This window comes from Macaca mulatta, chromosome 11 (assembly GCF_049350105.2).
Source record: "Macaca mulatta isolate MMU2019108-1 chromosome 11, T2T-MMU8v2.0, whole genome shotgun sequence".
NCBI lineage: Eukaryota > Metazoa > Chordata > Mammalia > Primates > Cercopithecidae > Macaca > Macaca mulatta.
Genome location: NC_133416.1, coordinates 75,308,793 through 75,318,083, shown reverse-complemented (window position 1 = coordinate 75,318,083; position 9,291 = coordinate 75,308,793).

The following is a 9,291-nucleotide window of genomic DNA, read 5'->3' as shown; positions in this document are numbered from 1 at the left end:
TAAAAGCCAAATAAGTCTAAATGCAGCTCAAATTCCACCACACTCAACTTTTCATAGTGTCTAAAAACCCCATCTACATACCTAGCCCTTCAGTTAAATGAGTAATATGGCCTAACCATTGTTCTGCATTAAAGGGACTCTGCTCAGTGCTACTGGTATACAGCATGGAAAACAGGAGTAGTTTCTGATGGCACATCCTGGGCCACCAGCAAGTTCATTCCACAAGGCTTTCACTGTGTCCCTCCTGCACACTGACAATTCTGGGACTTGGCACCTTTTGTGTTAATAGGTGGGACTTCACCAAGGTCTTCATGGATTGTGTCTCTGGCAGCTTTTCTCTTCATTGCTTTCCCAGCACCTAGTTCTTCGTTTCAGTCATGGAATCATTAGGCTGTTCACTAGGAACTACCCTCTCTTGATTGATTTCATATTCCAAAGTGATCCCTTTCTGCCTTTCCCCATCAACACACTGTGGTCGCATGTCTGATCTCTTCTGGGGATCTCATTCCTAGACAAGTATACAGGACAGGAAAGGGTGGTGAGCTGCAGGGCATTGGTGAGGGGAGACTGGAGGACTGTCTTCATCTTGCTATTTCCCCTGAGCTTCCTGGGCAGGTTCCTGGGCCATCAGCAACAGGGTGGTCTTCTTTCCTGAGAAACATTTGGAAGAGCTGGAATCTGGGGGATCGGGAACCTGCTACCTGGCTTTGCCAAGGATAGGGGGAGATGATGCACCGACAGCCTTTCCTTAATCCACTTTTAGGGTTCTCAGCATTTTCCAGGATTCAGCACCACTGGCAGCTGAGTTGAAGTGTGCTGGACTTCCATAGAGGCCTCCAGTCTTGGTCACAAACCATTTTTAAGCTGTCGCATTTCTTGGTGTCTCTAGGCATGAGAAGGGCTGAGAAACATTCATTTGCCAGTCAGCAAAGAAGTATTTATTATGGGGGCTTTAGATTCTTAGGAGTAAAATTACATTTGCCTCCCCAGTGTTTCTGGGTGATTGAATTTAATACTTGTTTGTTTGATTGTTTCCCAGGTTCTTTGGTTTTCCAGAACAGTCAAGAGGTTGCTAAACTCAGTCAGGAGCAATAGAGGAATTTAAAAGTCACCACTGTGTGAAAAGTCAATATCCAAGTGCTGGTGCCTATTCACAAACTTCTCAAATGCTGGGGCAAAAGCACAGTTTTTGCGTGCTTTAGTAAGGACTGGTATATTGAAAGGGCAGCAAAAGAGAGAAGCTGTATTCTTGTGCACAGTGGGGACCCTGTGCCTTGGTGGTGTTGCTGTGGGCTCAGGGGTGAAGCCCTCTGATTTACAGGTTCCACTCTAGATTTTATCAGAACCAGGGATGATGACACGTTGGGAAATGACTGCACATCCCTGAACCCACATGAGCTGCTGTACAAACCCTAAACCTGTTTAACATTTGTAGGAGGTGATCCCTTTTGGTAGATCCCTCTTGGATGAAACAAAGAGACTAAATATCCCATTAAGATGTTTTGTCTGGCTGTCTCTTGTTTCTTCTCTTTGCCATGTGAGGACACAGAGAAAAGACAAAAACATAAAAAAATTTTTTAAAAGATACTTTTGTCTGTCAGCCATTGTATCAGGCCTAGCTCAGGGTAGAGCAGAAGGAGCTTGAGTACCAGCGGGTAGCATGGAGTGTTGCAAAGAACCCTTTGGCAGGGTTGAGAGACCAGGCTGGCCCCCATTTCCTTCAGGTCTCTGTGGCATCATCAGTGGGTCACCTGCACAAAACAGTGACACCCCAGCCCCCCACCAACCCCTCCTCGCTTTTCTCGAAACCACTCCTCTCCTGCTGGCATGCTGTGTTTGTTTATTGATGGTCTCCACTGTATCCGAATATTGGCTCTGGAGGGCTGGGATTTTGTCTGTTTTATTCTCTCTAGGGTCCTCAGCATCTAGAGCAGGCCCGGAACCCTGAGGAATGGAATATATCAGTGTTTCCTGACTTTAATTCTCCAAATGCACTTATACTCTTATTTGTGTAACAATGAATTTAACACATTATTTTATTTGGCCCAAATAAAGCATAAATATATGACTCTAAAAATAGATAACTTACACAAATACATTCTTAACCAAAGCACGTTTATATGTGTACACACAGAATCACTTTGCAAACCCTGGGCAGAACGTGTCTCACACATTGGGAAACACTGCATTATAATGAATTTCCACTGCCTCATTCTGCCTCAAACTTAGAAATGTATGAAATTAGAACCAGATCATTTTAACCTGCCCACAGCTACCAGTTTAGAAAAAGTCAAGCCACGACGTTCAGGTTTCAAAATGGTTTCAGAGCTCCCGTCATTTTTTCCGGAGATGGAGGGACGAAAGCACACTCACCCCGTCAGTCACTCCATGGTTCTGATGACTGTGGCTCTTGATAGAGGGTGCTAGGATAGTGGCATGACCCTTGTCCTTCTCCCTCAGCCGCGGTCAAGAGGTCATGGTGGATACAGCTCCGAGGGAGGCAGGAAAGCTACAGGAGTGTGTGAGGCCTGTGGATTGTTCAGATGCACACACAGCGGTAGGAACAAAAAGTGAAAGCTCAGTCAGGTTGAGCTGGAGTAGCAGCAGAAAATCTCAAAAATAGGACGAGTGTATTGGTTCATGCCTCTAATCCCAGCACTTTGGGAGGCCGAGGCAGGCCGATTACCTGAGGTCAGGAGTTTGAGACCAGCCTGACCAACATAGTGAAACCCTGACTCTACTAAAAATACAAAACTTAGCTGAGCTTGGAGGCGCACGTCCATAATCCCAGCTACTTGGGACTGAGACAGGAGAATCGCTTGAACCCGGGAGGTGGAGGTTGCAGTGAGCAGAGATTGCAACATGGCACTCAAACCTGGGTGACAGTGAGATTCTGTCTCAAAACAACAGCAGCAGCAGCAACAACAACAACAACAACTAACTCAAAAGCTGATGCAGAACTGTGCTGTGAATTACTATTCATCATGAGAATTCATAAGAATGGATGTCCTTCACTATGGCTGTGAGTTATGAACTAAAATGAAAACCAATCAATTCTATAAATATTTTATTGGATGTTCTGCTAGTCATGCAGTCATGGCTGAGGTGTAATGATAAATAAAACTCATAGTTTCTCCCTAGCAATTAGAAACTAGGAAGGAAGATACATATGAAGACAATTAGTGCAATGCAAGCGATCATGGAGATTGGGTACAAAGTGCAGTGAGGTGGAGGTTCGCACTTTGCAGAGGAGGTGAGCCTTGAGATAACATCCTTTAAGACTCAGCTCAGGTGTCACCTCTTCCAGCAACCCTTCCTTGATCCCTCCACTCCTAGGATAGCTTAGATGCACCTTGCAAAGCACATTTTCAGAATAGCACTTATCACATTGTATTATAATTTTATTTGCTGCTTGAGGGGGGATCAGAGCTAAAGAAATAGTTTAGTATGACTCTAGATTTCAACATTTCCTACTAATTTGAAGTAAATAAAGATGCAAAAATGCATTGAAATGAGAGTCTACCATCTCATTTGGCCAAACACAGAAATGCCTTGAAATGTGGACTCTATAGAAGCCTGGCATGTCATAATTTAAAAAGACCAATGAGGCTACATTGTCCAACTTTGCATCTTATACTAGAATCTCCTTCCTAACACTGTCCCCATCTAACTTATGCTTGACCACTTACAATTAAGAAAGACTAGTGACCTCTTGAAGAGCCCTCGCTAACTCCAAATAATCCTGCCTATCAGAAAATTATTCATATTAATCTGAAATCTGTCCTCTTGAAATTTATATACATTTTCCTAGTTACAAACCTATAGTTTCCTATATTACAAAAAGTAATATGTTTGTTGTAAAACTGAAATAACACCAAGGTATATAAACTAATCATACCTCACTGCCTTTCCACCTCTACTTTCCCAAGTGAGCCAATGATGGCAGTTTGTGGGGATGTTTCCATAATTTTTAAACTTTTTCCAACAACAGTATAAATATATGTTCATATGGAGTATCTTCCCCTTTTTTAGAAACAAAAATGTTATCATATCATGTATTCTACCCTTCAACCAGCTCTTTCCACTTAACACATCAGCAACATTCTTCCAGGTATGTAAATGTGTGTATACACAGGTCTGGGTATGCATGCATGTATATGCATATGGGCAGATATAAACATATATTTTTATATAAAAATAAAAATGATATATTATCTACAAATTCTATATTTTGCATATATAATGTATTTTATTTACTCAATAGTCCCAGCTAATTTCAGTTTTGTTCATATAGCACAGGCTGTAAATGTGTGTCCTAATCCGTGCTCTTATTTTTACAGAAATGCTTTCTAGGAGTAGGATTGTGGGATTAGAACATATGCCAAATACTGCCAAAGTACTTTCATAACTATTTCATTGCTAATTTTTCCCCACATTCTTTCTTGCTAAAACTGGATATTATCAATATTTGAATATTTTTTGCTAGTCTGGTGGCTGCAAATTATATCACATTGTTTTAGTTTGCATTTCCCTTAAAGCTTGTTAAATTGATCATTCTTTTATACGTAGATTCTATTTACATTTTCTTTTTTGAGATATTCCCCCAAATGTCCTATGGGCCATTTATTTAATGAGTTTGAAATCTTACCTGAATCTAATTTCAAATGGTACAATTAAAGTAAAATGTAATCCAGTTTAACATTTCAAATAATCAATAGAGAGAAACACCCCCTGGAAAGGCACATTGTGCAGTCTCTCCACCGCCTTAGCATCTCTCAGGAAGAGATTGCTGTGAGGATGGCTTCTCCTTGCATCCCCCAGCCTAGACTGGGGAGTGCTCCACATCAGTTCTTGCTGCTTTGGGAATCCAAGGGAGAGGGAGAAACCCATCATGAATGTAAATATTTGCACCTGTTGTGGGAGGTAGACGTGGAGACTGAGAATCCTGTAGGGTTAAGGCAGGCCCCTCACTTACCTATTCAGGACCTGCTCAAAGCTTCTCCAAACTCCCTCTGCTTCCCACTCCTGCAAAACAAGAGGGCAGATCATCCTACTGATTTGGGATGAGAAATACTTGCGCTACTTTCCCATGAATTAACTTCAATCCATTAACTCCCAGCGGCCTTTAAGGACCAGGGATGTTGCCCCAGTGTCTGCTGGAGCCCACTCTTCCCCCTCCATTAAATACCTTGGTGTACCACTGGTTTTATGTTTTTAACTTCTTAGGAAAAAATGCTTCGTAAGTAAAGGTAGTTGGTATAAATAAATTCTTCCTAAAGATAGAGAAAAGTATCTAAGAGATGTGGCTATCCTCGTTAAAACTGCAAACCTTTTACCATGACATTTCACATCTCATTTTTCCCTCTCCATAACATGTATCACGTTCTAACATACTATATAAACTACTTACATATTATTTCCATTTAGTATTGCCTGGCTTCTTCTACTAGAGTTTAAATTTCATGAGGGGAGGGATTTTCGTATGTTTTGTTCACCGTTGTATGTCTAGTATCTAAACAATGTCTTATACAAGTATGTGCTCAATACACTTCTCTTGAATGAGTAAATGAGTGGAATCTGTGTTCAAAGATAAGGGGAAAGAACCAAGAGAACGCCATTGCCAAGGATGTTAAAAATTCCAACCGTGGCTGGTTCCTAACCTCACCCTCTATGACAGGATAGAAACTCTTGTAAGTGGTAGGTAAAATGGCTCCCAACCATGTGGTCGTATATTCTTTAAACAGAACTATTTCCAAAGAGATTGGTTCAAATGAGGCTCTAATGTTTTCTATTTTCCATTTACCCATATCATTTATGATTTAGTCCTTTTAGATTAGGCTTAGAGTGGCTTAGACTGAGAAGGTATATTTGGGGGTTAGACATGGACAGCCACGAGTGTCATTAACTTTTGCATAATAAGATGACCTTTTGAGACTTTTTCTTTGGAACTGGTGAGAAAGCATTCTCTTCAAAGAAATTAGGTCCTTCTGGTACTTTTTAGTCATTTTCAAAATTTGGTGATAATTTCCTGCAAGGCAGCATAGAGGATGGTCGAGTCCCAGCTTTTCATCCATATGTTGTGGTTGGGAGCCTACTCTAGGGTCCTCTAGTCACAATGATTGGTGCAGATTCAGGAATGGGCCTATGACCCAACAAAGCCCAATTAGAGTGGATTCCAGGATTTGTAAATGAGTTCTGGAAAAAGAGTCTTTCTCTTTTCTATGAACTATAAGCTTGGAAGAGTATTGGTTGGAATTACTGCAGCCGTCTTGCCACCATGAGCGCAGAGACTGGTTGAGAATCAAGCCAACATGTTAATCACTCAGTTCTGAAAATCCACTCTTCTCTGGGATTCTTTCTACCTCACTTAGATGCTGCTTCTTGATCTTGCAAGTGAGTTTCTTCTCTATCAGAACGCTACAGATTGGAGGACTCAGGACTAGGTCATGGCTTCTTCTAACCTCCATGTACTCTGCTGCTCTCAATACAGCTAATTCAACCCCATGGCTTTAAATACTGTCAGTATGCTAATGTCTCCAGGGTTGGCCTAGTCCCTGAATTCCATGCTCACACATCCGATTATGTACTTGGTATTTCCATGTAAGACATCTCAAAAACAGTATGTCAAAACCAGAAAATTTGTTTCTCCTTCCAAAATCAGTTCATTCTCTAGTATTCCACAGCTTGGTAATATAAAACATAAAGATATCATGGTTAAGCACACAGACTCTGAAGCCAATAAAGCTGGGGTTCACTTAGAGACTGTAACTTAACAACCAAGTGGGGTTAATCTGTCCGTCCCTCTCTTCCTTTATCTGTACAATAGGGATGATGAGAATAGTACCTATCTTGTAGGGTTGTTGTGAGGTCTAAATGAGGTCATATATGTAAAGTGGTTAGAGCCATGACTGGTATATAATAAACACTTTATACGCATAAGTTGTTATTATTAGATGATAAGTTGTCACCTACTCAATTGCTAGGGCCATTTTTGCAATTACAAGCATCTTTGATTTCTTGTTTTTCCTCATATCCTGAACCAAATTCATCAGCACATTCCTGCGCTTCTACCTCCCCAATATATCTCAAATCCTTCTGCTTCTCCTATCCCCATTGGTATACCCTGGCCCAAGTCACTGCCATGTCTCACCTGGACACTGCAAGAGTCCTCCTTCTAACTGGTCTCGTTGTTTCCACTCATACCTTGCCCCTGAATCCAGCTTCACTGAGCTTCTAGAAAGAACTTAAGAAGTGTAAATCAAAGCATATCCCTTCCTGTTTGATGCCTTTTAATGGCTTCTCTTGCACTGAGAATAAACCTTATTATCTGGCCAAGAAAGACCTACATTAATTGCCCAGCCTTTCTCTCTGACCTTGTCTCCTGGCCTGTGTTGTCTCTTAGCTGACCTTTCTGCTTCTGAAAGGTGCAAGTTCAGCTCTGTCCTGGGCATTTGTACTTGCTAGCTCCTCCCCCTGGAATACCCTCCCCCAGGCCTTCCCACAGTCAGTTCCTTTCATTTAGGTGCCAGCTCAAGTGTCTTTTCCTTTGACATGATGTTCCCCACCCAGCTGAGGAAGGATCTCCATCTACTCCTAGTAACTCCAAATCACCTTGGTTATTTCCTTCATATTATCCTCATGCTATGAAATTGTCGTTTGTTGATTTCCTTGTTTTTTATCTTCCTTTCTTTGACTCTACTAAAATGTAAGCTTCATGAGAAGAGAGGTCTCATGCATATTGTCTGTGACCCTACCCATGTATTCATTTTTGCCACCTCTCATATTCTCACTCCCATCCCTAGTCAAATGAGATTCCTTCTCTGGATTCTTCTTGCTGCCGTGATACCTGTTAGTACTTATCACACTGTATTGAAACCTTTGACTCCCTTGTCTGACACTTCCACCAAATCAAAGGCTCCTTGAGAGCAGGGTTTTATACCTTGTTGATCTTTGTAATGCCAACATTTAAAGCCCAGCTTAGAACACAATAGGGCTCAAAAGAGTCTAGTGGATGAATTAATTAAGCATGATTTATTACATGCAGCAAAAGTTTTGTCAAGTTTGTCAGAATGAAAAGAGGCATAATTAGTTATTTGAGGATAAAGGTAGTAATTCTCATATTAAGAGATGTTTTGAGGACGATTCTTGCTATTAATCTGTGGCAGAAGACTGCTTTGAGGAATATGGCATATGTTTGCTTTTTCTCCGTATTTCTGAACAGATGTTAACTCTTATAGACAGCTATTTATTTCTTTTAACCACTTGTAATTTTCCACTCAACAACTTCTAAAGGAGGTAGTAGAAGTATGTTTTATTAGTTTCAGAACAGATTTTTTTTTAAGAATCTGGCTCCATTCTTGGAAAGGTTGAGTTTATAACTTATTTTTAGAAATTTCTGTTCTTAAAACATAAAATAGCTCTGTTTCTTGATGGTGCTTAATCTATTTTATTGCTATTCTGCTTTCCCCACAACTGTGCTTTCTAAATTCTGACATGTTGCATGATCCTCAGAAATATATTGACTGTGGCCATTTGGTTAAATGCATGGCCTAACATGTTGTTTTCACCAGACCAATCACCAGCTGGGTAATGATACAGATTATATTATCATGGAGCAAAATGGCACATGGGGCACTTTGGATGCACTGTTTTCTTAATCCTTAAAATAATCCCATGAGGCAGCATGAGCATTTTCTAACTTGTTTGCCTGACATTCAGGGAGTCCTTATCTGGCCTTTTACTTTCATCAGTCCTAACCCAAAATTCAGCGTATAGTAGGTGTTCAACAAGAGTTTGTCAAATAAATGACTGAATAAGTTTAAAAATCCATCTCTCATTACCCTTTGACATGTATGCCTCCTTCAAGATCAGTCTGTTTTTTAAAAAGCCCCCAACACAAGACAAGCTTATTTCTGCTTTCATGTCCTTCTGTGTGCCAGATTGTCCATCTGCTATGTCTTCTTTACTCTTTTATTTCAGGATAAATTATATATTTTCTTCATGATCTCCTCTGCTCTACTAAGTCTTGCATGGCCACTGTAGCCCACAATGAATATTCCCTTTTGGTTAATTTCCCAATGTGATCAAAGATTGCCTATAAATGCATACTGAACTTTCTCTATGTACCTGAGTTTGTGGAAACGATTTACGGTTCTGCTGTTTTATTCTGATATAGCTTTCCAAGTGTTTCTTCAAATTTTACTACACTGCATATTTTACTCATTTAGCCAACAAAGATTTACTTGTTTTACTTATTAAGTGTCAGGCTCTGTCCTAAACGTTAAACAGGTG